General features: G+C 43.1%; 1 protein-coding gene across 2 annotated transcripts in view; it reads left to right on the forward strand.

Moving 5' to 3' along the window:
* LOC124335774 (protein slit-like) overlaps positions 1 to 21,874 on the forward strand; it is a 68,392-nt gene that overhangs the window by 26,371 nt on the left and 20,147 nt on the right. The gene's annotated exons all lie outside the window — the stretch shown is intronic.

Consider the following 21,874-nt stretch of genomic DNA (forward strand, 5'->3'; position numbering starts at 1 on the left):
GCGAAAATCTTTCAAGTTCAATGTTCTTACGGAATATGTGGGGATTCAATTCCGGGGCTTACCGACGAAAAAAAAAAAACTTGGAAGATTCCAGGAAATAGTCGATCGATAGACAGTTGCATAAACATTACACGGAAGCAGCTTTGAAAGAGAAGTGGGGGATGGGAAACGTTGGTTGCTTCTTTTCCATCTTATCTTATTTTTCTACTACTTTCAGTAGTGTATTGTGTTTTGGTTTGCGGCTCTTTTTTTCTTTTTCTTTTCTCCCCCGGAATTGGAATGGAAATGCGGGAAATTCTATTTCAATCGCTACAAACATTTCGTTCCAACTTACTGTATACGATTTACTATATGCCCTCGCCAAAAGCTCGGAGTCGTTCGTTCTTTTTCGTCTACTTTTTATTTTGTTATTTTTTTTGTTTGTTTTTCTTTTGTTCTTGTCTTCCTGGGCCTTTATTTTTTTTTTCTTTCTTCGTTTCTCTTTTGTTTGTGTGTGGGCCGCCTGATGACCGTCTTGGTGGCGTCATTGGCTCTGTCGTTCCGGCCCGTGTGCTTTATCGGATTGTCGAAGACCTTTTGCCTCCAGTATAGGCAAAAGGTCTTTAGCTGTCTGAGATGGATGGATATTTGGGGGTAGAAAGTCGATCCGAGTTGAAAGGAAAATGAGAGGGGGGCCTAGTTAGAGTAGAGAGAATGGTCGACATTTTCGATGTGGTCGATGGCGTGCGACGGAATGAATCGGTCCGACAGCGATTCCAATCTGTCTGTCTATAGCGGCGCCCTCCTGGTCCATTCTCCTTTTTCGACATCGGCAAACCCACGGCAAACACCAAATCGCCATCACAACAGCGCGCCCACCCCGCGCTCGGCCGTTCTCACTTTTTTAATGATGACGAAAACGGTCTAAACTTGTTCCTTAACTTCCTAATGGAGGCGTTAATGGAGGCGGTCTCTCAATCCACTCATAATTCAATCCAGCCAGTCAGCCAGTCAGCCAGAGCGACAGCAGAGACGATCGGGTGAAAACCAAAACAGTAGTAGTGGGCCGACCTCCTCACGTTTTTTGACAATTTGACGCGTCGATTGTGTGAACAAGAGACAAACAAAAAGGGGGGAAAGAAACGAATTTTGTTTTCATTTCAGGGAAGAAAAGGCAGGCCCGTTAATGACGGCGTGATTGCATTGATTGACTGGGGGGAACCTTTTACTTTTTTCTTCTTTTCTTGGCCGCCCATTGCCTGCGTTGACGGACAGATCACGCTGGCAACCTTTCTAGCCCTCTTCAGTCAGTCAACAGTCTCGAGAAGAAAAAGAAAAGTTTAGTCGCTTCTCTCTCTCTCTCTCTCTCTCTCTCTCTATTTATATTTGTGTACGTCCCATGTGTATTGCACCCCTTTTTGGTAATATCCGTAAATATTCTCCGAGTCGAGATGAATATATATTTGGGTAAACAAGCCGGAGCCGTGAAGCTTGCGTCAGCCTCTCAGTATACTAACATCAAAGCCCAATCTCGGGACCAAGGCTCTCTCCTACTCGACTCCGGCCCTCTTTTCCCTCCTTATTTTTTTATTTTCTTTCTCTGATATGTCTCCCCAATCTCTTGACGTCTCAACCATTTTGATTTCGTCCTTCGAAAGCGACGCATGCAAACGAAAAGAATGGGCGCCCGCCCCGTATACAACAACGACAGCAACAACACACAGTTTACGTACGCATCAAAGTGTGTATGTGTGTGTGTTGCCCCCGCTGTACGGAGTGCTCTCGGTACGGAGGGGTTTTTTTAGTGCCAGCTACAGTATGCAAATGTCTTGATGGCGTGCGTCACGCCATCAGGCGCTATGTCACACTCGGTAACTGTCCGGACGTGTGACTTGTATTCTCGTATATGTACGCAGGATTGCTTGTAGAAAGAGAAAATAGACAACAGACAGATAGGGAAAGAAAAAAGGCAAGCGGGCAAGATGTACCGAGGTGCAGCTCTCTCACCTTTTTTTCTTTTTTTCTCTCTTCTACCCCATGGGGTGCAATATGGGTCTTTTGTTATCTCTGCCAGATAGGTGCATAAGGGGACCTTGCGATGGATGGATATCTTTGGTTTGAGTAATAATCAAACAAAATCCAAAAAGAGAAAAAAAAGTTACGTGTAGTTTACATAAGCGCACACTGTTGAATTTACGATTACGAGGCAATCTTTCTTTTCGTCGAGGTCGAGAAGAAATCACGCTTCTTTTTTTTTCTCTCAATGCCGTCTAATTGAGTCGCGATGTAAACGTGTACGTTTAAAGGGGAAAAATAAAAAAGTAAAATCTATGCAGCCCCGGTGGTGGTGAATCCACTGTCCGTTTCCTCGGCTGTCTCCCGCACCTGGCTTGAAAAATTCAAAAAGTGGGAAAACATAACAGCTGAAAGTATTTTTATTTTTATTTTTTCTGGTTGGCATTTTTTTGTGTTTGCGTTGGGCCTGGGAAGACACTTGAGCGAGTTATGCGCAAAGGGGGCTTTACCTTTGGGTCGTACATTTCAAGGAATGAAGACTCTAATTGGATTGAATTATATGCAAGGCGATCTTCTTTGCTGGTTGGGAGAAAGGAAAAGTTACACGACATGAAATAAAAAAGGGAAGTCGAGTAAAGTCGAAATAACAAAATCAGTTTTTTTTTCTGTATTTGTCGTGAGGGGGCAAGAGGGAAAATGCCAAGAGTTTGGCTCTCAGCACCTGTTTGGTTTTACACTTACAACCGACACGAACTCCCGAGTCGAGTCGTCTTGCGGTCGCAGCCCTTGGGCATCTCACGACCGACTTGACAGTCTTGTCGTCTACCCCTGTGAGTGTGGGATGGGATAAGGAAAACAGAAAAAGAAGAAGAAGAAGTAGAAAAAAAGATTACGAGCCAAGTTAAAGAAAGAGAACGGGAAAAGATTTTCCTGTTTGATGGGAAAGATTCCAATGGCAATAATAATAAGCGATTCAACTGATTTCAAAATTCAAAAAGTCCTGATGATGATGAAGCTGGGACACACGATTGGCCCATAACCCTAACACGGGAATTTTTGTCTTGTGTCTTAGATTCTTTTTTTTTTTGTTTCGTTTTAATATTGGATTCAATCAATTTATCAAAGGAAACTTAAAAAAAAAATAACGACAGATTGGAATGTAGTCAGAGATATTTCAGAGATTGGGAATATTGTAAAAAAAAAGAAGAAGAGACTCCGTCCTCCCACGGAAAAGAAGAGCTCCTCGTGACTATTGTTGGGAGTGCACGAATGCGGTCGGCCCCCTTGTCAGCTCGAAGGGGGGAGAAAGAAAGAAACAAAAAAATAAAATAATACGGGAAAGATGTATTATTTCTTGTTGTCGTTTCCTTTTCTCTCTCTCTCTCTCTCTTTTTTTTTTTAAGATTATTTGTAGCTTTTGTTGTTGTTGTTGCTGTTGTTCTTTACGATATCATTCTTCTTTTTTTGGTTTTCCTGTTGTCGCCGTCGCCAGGGCCGAGCTCAATTAGATCAGTTGCCTGGAGGTGTTTGCACTTTGTTGTTTTGTCTCAAATGTAGGGCTTGTTTTTATTATTTTCTCTCCGTCATTTTCCTCGTCGTCGACCGAAACTTATTTCGGGCTGTGGTGGCGGCGGCGGCGGCACTGGCACTGGCGGGACAAACCTGCTACACCGAATCGTCAAGGTGTCGAGGCTTGAAAACACCTTGTGTTTTGCTGGCTGCTCTCGGTTGTTACTCAGTTGCCCAGAAGAATACAAAAAGAAAGAAAGAAAGAAAAAATAGTTGAAAAACAAGTGCCCAGGTTTGGCCGTGAGCGACTCGGCCGGCCGTGCAACAGAGTCGAAACAAGAGGTCGAAAAAACTCTTTGGAGCCAAACGAAACGGAATGGATGGCTTGTGTATTGTCTTGGGCACGGCAGCAGTGCTGTGCTGTAAGGTGCCCCGGCCAGCGTGTTTATTTGTGTTGCTGGCTTCGCCTCGTTCGCTCTGTAATGAACGAGACATGGCACCGCCCACTTTTGCACGTGTTACTACTACCTAGTATATTACTCGTTTCTATTGAATAGCGACGCTTCCACTTGTTCATTTCGTTTCTTTTTTCTTTCTTTTTTTCTTCTTCTTCTTCTTTTTGTTTCCTGGCGGCTACACTTCACAAATTAAAAAGGTGAGGCAACGCAGAAGAATAAGAAGAAAAAAAAAAAAAGAAATGATGATAATAATAAATAAATAAATATAAATGAACACGGCATCTCGACTCGGTTGTTAACAGTCGTTGGCCTCTTTTTTCATTCTTTTTCTTTATTGAACATTTCGTTTTTTGAGATCGCTTTTCTTTTTCTTTTCTTTTTTTTTTTCTTTCGTTTGAAATTTCCAATTAAAATGACCGAAACAAACAAACGAAGCCACTAACAACAACGAGGAATGAATGGACTTTTGTGTCATGTCATATAATTGGTTGGACATTATTTAGTTACACAACAGCCAGCCCAGGTATACTTCCCTCTGACATTTCGTTCCCGTTCATTTTCAGCAATTGGGTAGTATTGGACTCTTTTAACTCTCCCTCCCAGAAGGTGTTCAAAAGAGAGCAAAGGGGGGATTGAACCGAATGACCTGGAAACCTTGTAAATCGACTCGCTTTACAATTAGATACGCTCCATTAGCAACGTGTTAATCGCTGCGCCAAAGATCATAGCGATTCACCTTCTTTCTTTTTTCTTACACGGCCAACAACACTTTGAGACCTCTCTTATTCTTCTTCCTTTGAAATAGTAGTACAGCCTCATTCACAAGCAGATGCCGTACCTATACCTAATAATTTCCCCCTTTTTTTTTGTTTCTTTTTGGTTTCTTTTATCGTTTCTGTCCATCTCTGAACAAAAAAAAATATTTTCGTACACGTCTACCGAACTCGCTGTTGTTTTATTACCTTCAGATTTACCATCTCCGTTGTCTGTTGTAGGGTCGGTTATTTTATTTTTTGTCAGCTTTTTTTTTACAAAGCTGCCAGACGATCGTGATCGAAATCCCGCGTGCGCGCGCGCGTTCGACTCCCCCATCTACTTGTTTTTTTGCATCACTAGCGGCACGAGAGAAACGTAAGGTCGTCTCTCTTTCTCTGTTGCTGCTGCCGCCGCCGTCCCCCCCAAGATAAAGATGACGGATGACTTGTCACCTCTCCACCGATCGCTACCGACTGATAATCGGAGAACCAGAAGAAGAAAGTTTCAAACCGAAATTTGTGTTCGATGGCGTTCCATCATTCGGATATTTCTTCTTTTTCTAGTTTTTTTTATTTTTTATCTTTTTATTATTATTTGAGCGAAACCCCTGACGGAATTCTTCTGTAAACGTCGCGAAGCTTTCTTCCGTGTTGGTAGGATATCTGTCGGAGCGTTAATATGTTGATAAACGACGATCCGTTCCTCCTTCTTGACATTCGGTCCGTCATCTTCTAATCCCATCTCTTATTTTTGGAATGGGTCGCTCTCTCTCTTTGATACTCCTCTCAGAATTTCAAGTCGTAGAAACATTGTTAAGTTGTAGTGCAGCAGAACCGGAGAGTGGTAGAAAATGTCGAGTTTTCACCGTGAAATGTCACCTGAGGCTGGCCGTCTCTCCCGCTTATTTTTTTTCTTCTTTTTTATTTCCCCCGCGCTATTCCGTCAATCAGCCTCAACGATAGGCTGTGCTTTTTCGTCCGTCTCTTTCTTTTCTTTCCTCTATATCTAATCTCTTTCTTTTTTTTTTCCTTCTTCTCTTTCTATGAGAACTGTGAAACATTCCAGCCGCGTCATGCAATCCGCTTCTTCTTTTCTCCCATTTTCTTCCTTTATGAGTTGAGCTACTATACGTAGAGAGAAAGGGAGATGTGTAGGGGCTGAAGAAGAGAAAAGTGAACCACCAAAATCCTCAATGGCTCTATAATTACGGCCGTTTTTCTTCTTCTCCTTCTCCGGTTTGGACGGACGGACCGGGAAATGGAACAACAACACATCCACATTTTTACAAGGAAGAAGTAGCGCGCGTGCGAGGAGCCAGCCCTGTCGAGTTATCTCCCTAACCGTATCACTTAATAAATAAATAAATAAATAGAGAACAATAACAATATCAACATCTGGACGGTTGGTTAAGTAAAAAAAATCTCTTTCCTCTGTCGAGAAGACGAGGGTAGCACAGCCCATCTAAGAAAAAAGAAAAAAGAGAGACGAGCTTCCTGATCTGAAACTGCTGTTCTTTGTCACGAACCTGACAGTCGACTCTTCGACCACCCTCCTCGCGTCTTCCTTTTAAATTTTTATTATTTTTTTTTTCTTCTTCGTGAAACACTTTGCGTGTTATTTATATTTTTATCCGACCGAGATTTCCAGATCAGTTTGTCTGTGTGTGTGTGTGTAGGTAGTCATTGAGACGAGAGACCACCTGCATCAAGACGTCTGTCTAGAAGAGCGTCGGATACGTCTCGCAGTTTCCATAAAAAGAAGTGTTAAAAACTCCTCGGCAGCGATAAAAAGAAATTGAATTATAAGCGGACCAGACGAGAAAGAAAAGAAGGGGGGGGGGAATAAAATAAGCCAAAGATCTCACAAACAACAACACAACAAAATACACGGGAATGGAAAGAAGAAGAAGAAGTAGAAGAAGAAGACTTACGGTCTAGCCCTCCAGGATAGAAAGAATGTTGGATGTTGTTTTGCTTCTTCAATTTTTGTTGTTGTTGTTTCTTCTTGGCCTTTTGTTTTGCTTTGCTCGTCAGCGACGAGACGACCGCGCGCTCGTAAATTATACGGAGAAAAAGATGAAGAAAAAGAAATAAGAAAAGGAGGAAAGATTACTCTTTTGCCGAAAAGAAGAAGAAACCAGCTTCTTATTTCTCTTGCCGTCTTTTGATGGGCCTTGGTCTCTCCTCGGATGAGTTTCCTCCTTCGGATATTTTGGTTGTTGTTTTTTCGGTTTCTCTTATCTGGAGGGGTCGGCAGTTAGAGCACGCGTTCTTGGACCTTGGTGAATCTATCCATTGCGCCCAAGCATTGCCTAGCTGCTGCCAGTGAACACACACACACGGTAGTGCGTGATTTCTAGTTGTTGTTCAGGCTGGCGAATTATCATCATCACCGCAACACAAGTCGATCATCTTTTTTTTTTCGGTTTCTTGTTCCAGGGAGTTGTTGTTTGTAGGGAAACCTCCCGCGGGACAAGAACTCAAAAATCGGGATTGTGAAAAGCTATCATTATTTGATGTCTGTAATCAGTCAACGAGGAGGCAGCAGCAGCATTAACGAGATGAGTGTATATATGCGAGAGTCGTTGACGGGCCCTGATTTTTCAAAGCCAATCTCTCCCTCCCGTTTCTCCGGCAACCGCCAAGCGGGAGCTCAGCTCCCATACCGTTGACGTGATTTGTTTTTGATGTTGATGTTTCAATCTATACACAAAGACGGGTTACCGTTACCCGTATCACTGCACCTTTGCGTGACAATCGGCACTTGACTTGTTCCTCGACTTCTTCTTTCTATCTCTCTTTCAATTTCGTCGCCGTGATTTATTGTTATTCGTTCCCCCCCGTTTCCCCGGTGACACTGGAAACCCCCTTCGTCACGCCCGTAAGCGGTCGTGTCTATCCTCCTCGCCGGCGGATCGAGAGATGAGAATCACGGCAGTTTTTTTTTATTATTTTATTTTCTATTTATTTATTCGTTTGTTTGTTTGGTCTGGCGAACGCTGCCGAACTGCGCGCCCTTGTTGTCTTGTCTCTGGCGTTGTGCTTGTAACTGAGTCGATGGTAGCGAGTTGATTTTCGCGCGATTTAGTGGCTTGTTTCACCCACACAACGATAATGGAGCGTGCGGGAAACGGGTGAAAAACGTACTACTGTGTTTGGTTGCCGTATAACTGTCATCCTTCATCCGTGAATTGATTATTCCGTGTTGGCGTTGGTATAAGGTAGCAGTACTCTATTTCATTTCCCCCAGACTTTGGGATTTATTCGTGTAGAGAGGAAAGCAGTCGAAGCTTCTTTTTTCAAACACATTTTTCATCGTCGTTATGTTTTTTTTTCTTTCCAGAAAGGAAAAAAATAAAACTAAATAAGACGGCGCAAATTGTATTTTCCCCCTCTAGTCTATACATCATTGACTTTCGCCTTTCGGGGGGCCCTATATTTGGAATTTCCACCCCTACGTGTGTGTTCCATCCTTTTGTGAGGAACTTGTGACTCTTCTATTACTACCACTACTTCTGCTACTACTACTACCACCTATTGATGTTGGCAGACTATGTGTGTGTGCAGTGTGTGGACGCACACACGGACGGATGGATGGATAGGGTTTTTTCCTCCTCCTTCTACCCCATTTCCCACACATTTTATTTAGACTGCGTTAAACGGTCGGACTCTAAATAACCTTCCACTGTTGTGTCTGTGTCTGTGTGTACGCTTTTGCGGCTGATGTGTGTGTGTGTTTCCCCTGTTTGAATGCCCGTGGTGAATGCCTTGGCTCGTTTTTCTTTTTCTTCTTTTTTTCCGCGGGGGGAGACTCACGATCGTTAGGTCTGTATGACTTCACTGATGGGTGTCGCGCGTTATCCACGCTTCCCCTCTTTGGGCCAGCCAACTCGGCTCGTCCAGCTCTTCTCAAAAACGTTAGATACATTTCTCGTTATCTCTTTATATTTGGGTAGGCAAGGCGGAGAAAAGAAAAGAGGAGAGACGAATCTGTGCCCATCAGGCCCCGTTGGTTGGTGAATGAATCACGGGCGACATTTACGGCTGGACACAAAAACTTGAACATGTCACAACTCTTTTCGTTTTTTTTTTTTTGAATCCCTTGCTCGAATCGTGCTGAACCTTTTTCAAGCTGTCGGCCACGAATGGATGGTTTATCTCTCCCCCCGTTGACTTTTAATTCACTTTAATTGACTTTGACTCGTGTCAGGAACTCTTTTATAGAAAAAAAAATAAGAGAGTCAATGAAGCACAGGGTAGTAAGAAATAGAGAGAGATAGAGAGAGAATGAAGGGAAAAAAAGTTAAATAAAAAAGTATCAGAGGAATGAATAATAATAAAGCGAAGCTCGGAGTCAAGCTGTTGCCCGAAGATTCTTTGAGGGTATATCAGACATGTCTTGTAATAATAAGAAGGGGTTTTTTTTTTCGTAAAAGTCGAATTTCACTATGAGAAAGAGAGAGAGAGAGATTCTTTGTAAACGATCTCGACGGGCGGTTTAGGGCTGCCCAGGGTATATATAAGTAACATGATTCGATCGGAATCATCGGAGAGCTGCTTTTTTTTTGTGGCCCGCTGGAGAGAGCACACCGACGCGACCACAACATACACCACCCTCGGCTTTTTTTTTCTGTTTTTGTTTTCCCCCTTTTCTTTCTGATGATTCTTTTATTATATTCCTTAAAAAAATATTTTTCCTGAAACAAAAGCTTCCCTCGGATGCCATTTATTTCATTTGGAATGTATTTATACATACAGTAGTAAATATATACGCCCACTAACCTGGGGGGTGGTGCACACAGTCTTCGGACTTCGGTTCCAAGATGTCGATAAGGGGGGAAAACGGGGAAATCTAGATCGCATATGAATATTCCCTCGTAGATGCATCTTCTCTCCAAGACGGTGTATACACATACACGGTATATATCTACCTAAACTCAATACGTATGCATAGTGTGTTTTTGTAGGAAGGAACCTTCGGGGCGTATCCGTCCACTTTTCCCTTATGATGGATTGATGAATGGATGGATGGACTGTTGATTTATTCCGTTTCTGGACTAGTCGGTCCGAGGTCCCTATCTCTTTTTCCGACCATCTTTTACCCCTCGACCACTGACAGCGATTAGCGAAAAAAAGGTGGTAGCCGCTGGACAAGTTTGTCTGGAATGGGCGCACGCAGGTTTGGCTTTTTCTATCACAGCAGAAGCAGCAGCAGCAGTCGTGCCACTCTTCTCATTCTTCTCATTCTGGAAAAACTGTCGATGACAACTTGGCCGGCCATTCTGTATCGGTCCTGTCTCGCCAGTGATGTATCGTCTCGGCCACCGCGCATGCAACCGCTCTAGCGTGCAATGAACGCTTGAGTGATTCTTCGCGTTATAGGTTGAAATTTGGCGATGATCAAGATGTTTGGTTGACTCTCTTTTGACTTTTTTTTTCACAAACAAAGTTGCGTCGCAGGAAGTTTTCGATTTTCCGAGTTTCCTGCTTCCTCCCTTTTTTTTCTTTTTGAAATCGTCGACTGATGATGACGGATGACTTTTTCTCTCCGAGCGGTTTCCACAAACCCTTGGGCTGGACCGATTTCCTGTTTCTTTTGTCTGCATTTTTTTCTTTCGATAGTCCGAAAAAAAAACAATGCTTAACAAAAAACCTCGTTGGATATTGAAAGAGTAGCCGTTTAAACGCCAGTATTAACATATTAATTGCGGCATCAGTCCTCCTCCTCGAACGTGATGAGCGTAAACCACAAAAAATTCGGGGGGAGGAGGAGGAATGAGCAAAAAAAACACGAAATACAATCACGATAGAGCCAGAGAGAGACAACGAGTGTTGTACAGAGTCGGACAGACATTCGCTCCGACAGCTGCAGACAATCTCGACAGGCAATCACTACTGTGATGCAGCGTGAAATTCGAGCAAAGCACAAGGGCCCGGAATGAGAAAGGGAGTTGGAAAAAAAAGGGTGTTTCGGGGGATGGAGAGAGTGAGAAACACCTCTGAAAGAAGCACAAGTAGAAGAAGAAGAAGAAAAAAAAGCAGAAAGAAATGAGATGGAGAGATAGATAGATGGAACAACTTATATACGCGCAGCAACAATTTTCGGAAGCGTTGAATAATGCATCCGAATGGGTGCGCTCGAGCGCTCACGCCACGCACGACTCATTTGCATTTTGACATCGTCGTCAACGACGCGTTTTTCTTCTTTTTCTGGATTCTTTTTGATTTATTCTCATTTTTTTTTCTACCGAGTCACCAGTAATTCTAAAAGGGTTGTTGTTGGATTATATAAAAACACGGAGAAGAACTTAAACGAGTTAAAGAGCCGGTTCCCCTTTTTGGATTGGATTTCAGCCGTTTGTTCAATTATAATCCTTTCCCCACCGATTTTCTTCATCAAATGTTTCGATTAGGGAAAACTTGTTTTTTTTTTCTCTCTTTTCGGGGAGGTCGATCAACCGTTTATTTGGGCTATTTTCAGGTTATTTATTCCACGCGTAGGATTACCACAGCTTATCAAGTAGGGTGTGAAAAAGAATAAATATGTTGAACTAAAAAAAAAACGAAAGAAAAACTCTTAAACACCCAGTCAAACTCAGTCAGTCAACCCCTGCGTCTGCGTTATTCGTTAACATGACAATGCGATACTTGAGTCGAAGCCATTGTCGCTCTCGCCATACCCGGATGCAACACGTGTTGAGCATTTCGAACGTCCTGGGTTTGTGTCTTTTCTATGTGGCTCTGTGTGTGGGTAAATATCGCCACGCCTGTCGCACCATGTCAAATCACAAGTGAGTGAGCTCGGGGCCATATTCAAATACTCTCCGAAATAGAGTGAGAGAGAGAACCGGTCTCTCGTTATATACTTGTCTACTTGTCTAGTATACATGTATGAAGTATTCCGGGTATATTAACAATCAAAAAGTGTAGGAAGTTGAGGGGGGGCCACAACGACGAAAGGAAGAAAAAAAAATGGAGCTGTCCTTTACACTACGTTTGTGTTGTATGTACGGTACACGTCCTTATATATATTAAAAAGTCTAACTTTATCTCTGACGAGTTTCAGAACACTTTGATAGCGGGGCCCCTGGCTGTGATCCGAGACTCTATATAGTAGATTTGGTAGTTCCTCTTCTCTCTCTCTCTTGTAGGTTCATGCGTGTGAACTGAATCGCACACAAAGTAATAGAATATAGCCATCGGGGATGAAAAGAAGAAGTTGTTGTTATTCGCTGTCCTTGGTACTAGTACGCAGAGCCGTATAGGGGGGATATTTTGTATGGTGCTGCGTAAGAAGTTTGAACAAAAGTGAATTGAGAAGGGAATTTATTCCGTCCGTTCGGTTGCCTTGCCACATTGAGCGGATTATAACAAGCGCCAAAAGAAAGAGAAGGAAAAAAAAAGTAGAGAATTTCTTTCTTTCTCTCTCTCACTCTCTCTTTAGTCCTCGTGTCCTTCTTAGCAGGAATAAATTGCGGTGCTTTTTTAATCCCGGCCGCTGTGTTGTTGCGCACGTTTCCTCCATAGAATAACACCATAGAAACAGGAACCCTCCATTTTATTAGATGCGTACGGTAGGATGCAGGATCGAGTAGAATGAATTTTTCCTTTTTTTTTTTTTGAAAAAAATAAATGTCAAGGCCTTACACAGCGATTTGTCAAAGTCTAACAAAGTCTAACAGATCTTTTTCGTCCCCTCCGTGTTCCACATTTTCCTCGTTTTTTTATTTATTTTTATTTTTATTTTTCACAAGTAAAGTTGGAGGATGTGTCTTTTGTTTGGAATGCTTTCCGTGTTAGATTTTTTGACAAAATAGAAAGACACAAGAAGGATCGGTCGGTCCATATCACCTGACGCCCAGCTGTTTATGTTGTTGTTGTTGTTTCGTATTCATTTTCCCTTTCATCGGAGCGAAACTAGAAGGGCCTTGCTTGCCGTGCTTGCGGCAGCCAAATCGACTATGACTAGACAAGTATTTAGCCGCGAATAGGTCACCAAACTCGTAGAAACCATTTCAAACTCGGCGGATGGTGTGGAAATTGTCAACCATCTGTCACTACTGGACCGATTTCTCGTTGGAAATGTTCCATAATGGTCCAAATAGTGTGGGAAAATGGTTGGTGGCGGTTGGTTGCCGCTACTGCTGCTGGAGAAAATGTCGTCGTTATGCGTGACCAACTCGGTTCTCGTGTTTGAGAGTCAATGTGTAAAGTGTCCATCAGAGAAAACGAAAAAGCGTCTTGGCGTTACGGATGAGCCGGAGAGAAAAGTGACGTCTTGTAAGGTCTTGTAATCATCTTCTTCTCTCTCTCTCTGTAAAGTCTGCCTTGAAGACCCCGGCTGTATGAGTGAGCTACCTGTCTCATCTGTCTGACGGGCTAATTTGACTCTTCTTCTTATTCTTATTCTTCTTCTTTTTTCTCGGAGGCCCCGACCGACCGAGAGAAATAGCTGCCCGAAAGGCACAGCAGCTCGACAGAGTAGAAGAAGAAGAATGAAAGGAAAAGAAAAAAAAAATTATTTCCCTGGACCTCTTAGTCCTGCTTCGTTCACCAAGTTACACCTGGCGCTCCTCTAGAGTCCACGAGAGGAGATAAACGCGAGATGGTCCCGGACTTTTACTCTAATGGGGGGTGAATGTTTTCTCTCGGTTCCGTGTCGACGTGGCATGCAGCAGCAGCAGCAGAGCGAAGGCCATTTTTTAAAGAAAACATGTACTTGTTCTATTACGACGACTACTATATATTTTATATGTTATGCCCTGTGAGGTCCGACCCGTTTCGGCTGATTAGCTTCGTTTACAACAACAACAACAACGGCAGCGGCGGCGGCTGTAGAAGTCGGCGTGTTTCTTTTGATTTTCCTGGAACTGGATCTCTCCAGCGTGTCTGGATGAGACTCCCGGCCGCTCCAACATGTTGCATCTCACGCTATCCGCCAATATGGCGGAACGACACAACACCAACTATATCTAAAAAAAGAAAATGTAGCAATTACTATTAGCAGCCGTGACCTGGCCGCCACACAGGTCCAGCAAAGAAAAAGAAAGAAAGAAAAAAAAGGTGGTAACCAAAAAATGATCTTCTTAGACCACAATCAACTTTTCACGTCATCCAAAAAGATGAAGCAAAACAGACCTGGCAGAGCAACTGGCTAGAGAAAAACGTTGTCGATGGCTCTAACGGACCGCCAAGTCCGTGTTATATTTTTATAGGCCTTTCTTTTGTGACGGTGAATGCAGACGTATAAGAAAAGTCTCAAAAGTATTCCAACTTTTAATATTTTTTCAAAATGCGTGCATATCTCTGATTTTCTATTTTTGTTGTTGTTGTTGTTGTGGCTTCTCTTGTGCTTCAAACCGAATAGCTCTTAAACCAGATTTTGGGGGGTCACAAGACGAAGAAGGTTTAAAAAAAACGTCTTTGAAAAGTTCCGTGAAGCTCCGCAGTGTGGGGTCTTTCAACACGATGTCTCTCGGTTGAGACTTTTCAGAGATAGGAGAGAGAAAAAAAAGTAATAAGAAAGAGCGGCAAGGAGCCCGTCGAGCGTCTCACCTGGAGACCGAATATCTCTCGTACTGTGCGACAGCCATCTCCCAAACAAAAACAAAACAACAACAACTAAAAAAAACGGGGAACTTTTCCCAAAAGTCAAAAAATGAAACCGATGCCCAGAGAGAGTCAACCCTATGGTACATGTCATTTTTCTTTATGCTCGACAAAGTCCCTCCATTTGATTTCGATTCCCCTTCGCTTCTTCTTCGACCTTTTCTTTTCTTTTTTTTTTGTGAATCTGGAATAATGTTCGAACGGTTTCACCGAAACGAATGCAGACGCGGCTTCTCTACGTTTATTTTATTTTTTATTTTTTGTTGTGTGCATCTCCCCCGGTATCTATTGAATATTATTATTATGATGTGATATCGAAAGAGAGGAGTGAAGAAGATGGAAAAGTAGAAACTTTGTGCTTTGTGTGCAGCAAAGAGTCCGTGAAAAAAAAAGTTGAGTTCGGGATGTATTATATCGTTGGATGATAGAGAAGGACCTCACATGGTGCAATGGGAAACTGACAGTGCGGTGTCCACCTCCATTCCCGCCGCTTCATCTTTCAATCTACCAAAGAAGAAAAAAGTAAAAAGAAAAAAAAAGGAACTCCGGTTGTGCCGAGTCGAGAAAAAGAGACCCGGGCCGCGGCACACTGGAGGAGGTGTCTTATGGATTATGCATTAGCGCTCGCTGTCTATATCTATCGCCTGCCAGTCTCGCCCATCACTCACCTTTTTTCTTCTTCATCTTCTTCTTCTCATTTTTTCCTTTTCTAGTCCGGAAAACTTGCCACTCGTACGCGGTGTATATCGGACAGATACTGCAGCAGCATGTAGTTTATAGATAAGACTATCATGTTATAGATATATACTTGTGTAATATCGAATGATGATTCCAGTTGCCTCTGGCTGTTAGTGGATGGTACACCATTTTGATGGAAAACGAAATAAAAGATCGTGAACGCGGAACGTGGGAAATATGAAGAAGAAGAAGAGAAAAAGGGCAGGCGTCATTTTCCCGTGTTTGCCCTTGGAGGCAAATGAAAAACGAAACAGCACCGCTGCGGAAGAGTGAGCGCGGAAGTGGAGCGTGATGAAAGAGATAGCCCCCACTACTACTACTTCTACTAGATACCACTCTCTTAAAGGGCTGCTCCGAGGTGTTGTTGCGTGCACGTCGTGACCGAGCCGCTCGGCCAAAAGTCGTGAATCAATTCCCACCAGGTCTTTTATTACTACTGCTACCACTGCTGCCACCACCACCACCACCACTACCTTTTAGAATCCGATCTTCTCTCAACGGCCGTGCAAGATGATGATGAACCCCCCTTAGAAAATAAAGAAGTCAGGTAAAGGAATTTATTTTTCTAAATGGAAACAAAATAAATCCATCAAACCGAAAAAAAAATCAAATATATATAAAGAAAAGGCCGAGGCTCAAGAAAGAAAATTTCACCCTTTCCAAAAAATAAAATAAGAGAAAAGTCTTGACTGGGGGGAAATGTGAATGTAAGACGAAATTAAAAAAAAGTCCAGCCTCCCAATCTCCCTATCGAGACATGTTATTACGCTTGAATGGCGGCCGCGCTGCGCGTTAATACCAGTGGTTTGGGTTGATTTTTTCTCCCTTCTCTTTTCTACATCTCGTCAGGGAGTACGTACAGAACCGCAGACACTTGCACACGCGTGCCCGCCGACCGAATTATTTTTTTTGACCATGAGTGGCGGCGACATGTACAGTACTACAGTGACGGTGCATGACAGCTTGAAAAAAAAATTGTCTCAAATAAAGGAACCCGCCTCTCCTTTCCGCATTGTGATCGGAACCCTTTTTTTTTAATTCGTGTAAAAGGCGTACGCCAGTCAACAACAACACACAAAAAAAAAAGTGATGAGCGGCCACTGATGATGACGGAAACCTGACCCCAAAAAGTTAACAACTATTTTCGATTTCATGTTGGGAAGAAAAAATGTTTTATAAAACAAAATTATTAATAAATAAATAAAAATAAATAAGCAATCATATCCGTCATCATCAGGAGCTCGTGTTGCGCTCGCTATTTGATCGGCTTGATATTTCCACGAGTAGAAGAAGAGCTGGTGAAACGTTAAGTAGGGGCTTTGAAGATCTATTGCTGATGCGGTTTCTCTCCGCTTTGATATCGGGCCGCTGGATCTTTTTTCTCAACTGTTCTTAAATAGCCGAGGAATTAGGAGTGTTGTGTGTAATCAGTGCGACAATCTTTCACTTGCCCAAAATGCCTCTCTCTCTCTCTCTCTCTCTCTTTGGGCTGCATAATTATCGGCCTTTAGATGATTATCAGCCAAAATAGGCGAGCGTAGAGCCTATGGCCTTTGAGCTAGGAAGGCGGAGAGGATCTGTTGGGGAAATGTGGGACTTTGTCTTTCTAATTCCCCCCCCCCCCCTTTCGTCTTTGTCTTTCCTCGTTTCGTTCGGTTTCCGAGCCCGAAAAGTCGTTAACAGACGCTAACGAAAACAAACGAAAATCCGAAAACAAAGTTGAAATTAAAACTCAACACATTAGAGCCGCGACTGACCATCGATCAATCGGGCCGGCTGCTGCGGTTGCTTCTGCTCCGGCTGCTCCGGCAATCTAGTAGAGAAATCTTTGACTACCACCGTCATCATTCATTATGAATCAGACTGATTGAAATTCTATCCCGTTTGATGACGTGATGGCTCTGGACTTTCTCTCTCTTTATTCTTTGTCTGAATAAAAACCAGACGGTTTAGGGAATATGAGACCGCCAACTTTAAATGGCAGCATGTGGGACGACGACGACGACGATCAGAGAATTGTGGGACCATTGAGGACAATAATTATCCATCCATCCTCCCATTCTCCGCCCTCTTTTGATTTGAATCCTGTCCAACTTGTTGTCGAGTTCAAAGGGAGGGGCCCCTCTCGTATTTTTATTCTTTTCCTTTTTTTTTCTTTCGGGAACGCTCGTTGCTGTTCATTTGAATTTCCTTTTGTCGTCGGTCAAGTTTCTTTTGTTTCACGCCGCGCAGTAGATTCGAGTGAATATCCAACTACTATACGGTTCCCCCTTTTCATCGCCAGCGTCTTTTGATTATTTTCGGTATTATAATGTCGTAGTTATATTCGCTTGGTATTTCCCACTCTTTTGTTGTTGTTGTTGTTGTTTATTTTTCTCCTAGAAGAGAGAGAGAGAGAGAGAGAAAAATAAAAGACGAATAAGAATATAAGGGCCAGTTGTTGCACGGCTCTGTGTTGGAAATTAGAAACCTCGCCGAGGTAATCTGCGCTGTTGATGGCCGAGCCAACATTTTCCACGTAGACAAATGCTTTTGATCTAGAAGACGATGATGACGGTGATGTTGTTCTGATGAAGAGTAGTCGGTCATGGGTCGCGGCTTTGGGGTCAATTATCTACAAATTCTTTCAAGTGTAAAGACGATATTTCTATTTCTTCAGGGAAGAATAGAAAAAAAGGAAAAACCAGTGCTTTTTTTTTCTTGTTAAGATTTTTCTGGTGAAATGGATTATAAGAAGAAGAAGAAAAAACCTTGCGGGCGCCCTCGTTAAACATATCCAAATTCTTTTGCTACTTTCCTATAGCATCTCTCGGCTTATTCTCTTTGGCTTTTTTTTTTAAAGTTTTGTATAACGAACCCAGCGATTTTTGAGCCAACGACCAATAGGCGAATGGGTTGACTCGACTGCGGTTTTATGGTTTTTTACGACGGTCACTATCAGGTGATCAGGAAAAATCGCGCGTACGAAAAAAATAATAAAAAATAAAAAACGGAAAATATGAGAAGAGAAGGGGGTCCAACCGCGACGGAGGCCAGCACACAGTCCTGAGGAATAAGAAAAGAATCGAAAAAATTCCGTCTGACAAAAGGAATCGGATCTCTTTTGGCGATTATCATCTCTTATACAGTATATGTATACTGTGTAAAGGTGGGCTGCTCGTTTTTCGGGCTCTCTAGTTTCTCTTGTCTTCACTTTGGCTCTTGTTGAAGAGGGTGGTGGCAGTGGTTTTCTGGTTTGGCTGTTGACTTTTTTTTTTGTTTTCCCTTTGATTTATTTTGTCTTCTTTCGTTGCCCGTTTCTCTCGCTTTCTCAATAGATGAAATGTGGTCAGCGGCGGCTGAGCAGCAGCAGGACACGGCGGCATACGAGAAACAAACCCCGTTTGCCGAGGGATAGATAGAAAGAAAAAAAAAGAAAAAAACAAATCAGAAATAAATAGATAAGAAACGAGAAGAAAAAAGGGATAGCGGTCTCTGGTTTCACTAGGTATTTGTGCTCGATACAGACGGAACGCAATCAACCGTCCCATACACACACAACACCTCTATACTATAGATCTACACACACATTGGAAGGAAGAGAACCTTTTGTGTGTGTGTGGAATGCTTCATCTCTCTTGGTGTACACTGTGGCTCTATAATTATAAGTTTCTGGTTGGATCGCTCTTGTGTGCCGTCTGATCGAATATTCATCGTATGCAAGATGAGGAGTCTGTATGTCAAGAGTGAATATGTGTATCTTCTTTAATTCTATACACCGAGAGAGAAAAAGAAAGAAGGAGAGAATATACACAGAGCGCTGGCATATATCCATATTGGAGCCGCAATACATATAGAGAGGGGGAGGGGATTGAGAGAGAAGACGAGACGAGACAGACGCAAGAAAAAGAAAAAGAAACCGGTCTTGATCTATCTGTCAAAACTCTCACAGTAGTTTCGTGTTGTTCAAATCCTCCGGCTGGCTTCCCATTTAAACCGACAAGATTTCTTTCTCATTTCTCTTGTTGTTGTTGTTGCTGTTGTTGTTGCTGTTGTTGTTGCTGTTGTTGTTGCTGTTGTTGTTGCATAGGCTACACTCGTCTCTTTCCACCAACGACAGCAGAGATCTCATCCCACTACTTTGCCTACGCCGGGGCGTATTTGATGGTTACATAATCCAGTGTATAGAATGGAAAGGGATGTACAATAGAGAAAGAGTTGGGGCTCCGGACGATGGCATTCCACGGCTGCTGCTGCTGCGTGAATGGACGACAAGATTGGATGATGGGGAAGAAAAAAAAACGGGGGCCCCCAAGAACACCGTCCCCCTACTCCTTTAGCCATCCACGTTATTCACATGTGTGACGTGAATCAGAGACAGCTTTCCGCAATTAGCAGCTGCATTCATGAGTCGTCGGACGAACGCAGGGAATATGAAGCGTCCCGAGCTTTCACGCCGACGAACAACGACTAATTACAAACACCACCACCTACCATCTACCACCCACCCCCGTATGCTGGTGCTAGTGATTATCGAGGATGTTGAGTCTCTTGTACTTACTCCCGCTGGAGAAGAAGAAAAAGAAAAAAAGATGGGCGCGCAACTAATAATAACCAGGGGGGACTCAGCAGTCTCCTTTCTTATCTCGGCTCGTATACTATTGTTATCGTCAGCTCTTTTGTGTCCTTCTTTCGTATGTGTACAGTCTCATCGTAATCATAGACATGTACTACTACTACGTCGTACGCACGCCAGAGTGTGTCTGTGTAATAGGTGCGTGTGTGTGTGTATGTTTTTTCGGGCAACGGGACTTGTTTTTTTCCCGACTTTTGTCGGGACACATCAGACGCAACTTTTTTTGTTTTGTTTCTTGAATGCAAAAGAGTTTGCCGCTTGCGCCGCCGCCGCTTGTGTAATAGGTAATAGCTGAGTGAAGTACTTTACTACGACGACGACGACTACTAGTAGTAGTAGTCGTAGGTAATAGCACTAAACTCCCTGTACTCATCTACTGGCCGGCTGGGCACACATACACACACACACACACACTATTTGGGCACCCATCATCATATACGACTTGAATGTTTTCCTTCTGGACGCGGGGCCCGGTGTGAGTGCGTGTCATTATCTTTTTTCACCATCTCTTTTTGAGTTTTGCCGCCTGCAGGGGGTTCACTGCAGTGATTGCCCAAACAGATGAAAAACGCCCGAGTTCTCCTTTTTTTTCTTCTCTTTTTTCTCTTTCGTCGTTTCACACACGAAGTAAACAATAATCTGGAACAGAAAGACGAAAAAAGGACGTGCTCTTAAAAAGTTATTTTTGTTTCATATTTTTATTTGAAATTTTTATTTTCTCTCCTAAATTTTTTTTTGTTTTTGTTTTTCCCATTCTTCTCTTATTCTTTTGGTGTTTTCCGTTTTGGAGGTCGAGCGGGCGGGCTGGAGCTGTAAAATACATGAACGGACGGGCGGACTTTGACAAGTCGCTGGTCGTTTTCTTGACCGTGTATACGTACCAACGTACGTACCGTATATTATACAGAGGCGAGTGATGAACGAGTCTCCAGCCCAGCTGCCCAGCCCCATTCCACACCATTTGATATTCGCACGCCGGTGACTCGGGCTATATAACGTCGCTATCGCTTCGACGTCCTAGATCTATACGCTTCGATCGCTCCGTTTGTAATAAATGAATGGATGTCAGTTGGCTGCCCCCCTTTTTATTCTTTCTTCTTCTTTTCTATCTTTCGTTTTCCCCACGCTGCTGTTAGTGATGGTCATTGTCTCTTTTCAACTCGGGTCTGGGGTGATTGCAGACTGGAGTTGAAGAGAGATAAAGAACATTCACGTCGCCATTTATCTACATTTGGCAACAAATGGCGATGTTTTGAATAAGTGGCGGGACGAATCACTCCCGCCTCTCGCCCGCCGGGTGGGCGTTCATTCTCCCATATGGAAGCCCCCCATCCACTATATCTATCTCTGCGGTGATTATCGTGATTAACATGCTGGCGATGGGAAATGAATGAATAAATCTCTCGCCGACGCAAAAAGGGGAAAAGGAAAATGAGGAAAAAAATGGTTTGAATGGATTTCCATTTTCGTCTGTTACCATGGAGATCGGAGATATATTATCATACTCCCGAGTCCCGACGAGGCATTTTCAAGGTGACTTCGTGATTTGAGCCCGAGAAGAAGAAGAAAAGGGGCCGGAATTGCTTGTAATTGAGTTTGATGCATTGCCTGCTGAGATGAGGAAATACGTATAGCCCCGCAATCAACTAGTCGAAAAGTTGTGTTTGCTCACGATAATGAATCGTTGAATCACGAAGGTTTTTTTTGTTTTGTTTCCCATCCCCTTTTTTTGTCTTCCACCGATTGTTGTCGAATTTAACAACCAAACAAATGAGCAAAACAAACAAACAAACTAATAAAGCTGAAAATTGTTTTTTTCCTTAATTTTTGAAAATTGTTTTCGGCGTAAAAACTAACCGAATCGACCGATGGTGGTGGTGGTGGTGGTGGTGGAAAAATAACAGCATTTTCCCTCTTTCGAGACGTTAACGAGTCACCGGTGTGCCGGTTGTTGCGGGTATAGATATGGGTGTGTAAGGCATCGACTCCTTTTGGGTGGTGGTAGTAGTGGTGGGGGGGGGATAAAAATCGACTGCAGAGTGCCAGAGACAACGGTACGGGTTGATTACACATAACTGTCGTCGTAACATCGACCATTGGGTCGTGTCGTCGTCCTGCTGGGCGTTGGGAAATGTTTCCCCGCGTATTTTTCTCTTTTCTCCGTTCCTCCTTCTACTTCTTCTTCTTCTTTTTTA

This window comes from Daphnia pulicaria, chromosome 4, assembly GCF_021234035.1.
Source record: "Daphnia pulicaria isolate SC F1-1A chromosome 4, SC_F0-13Bv2, whole genome shotgun sequence".
Lineage (NCBI taxonomy): Eukaryota > Metazoa > Arthropoda > Branchiopoda > Diplostraca > Daphniidae > Daphnia > Daphnia pulicaria.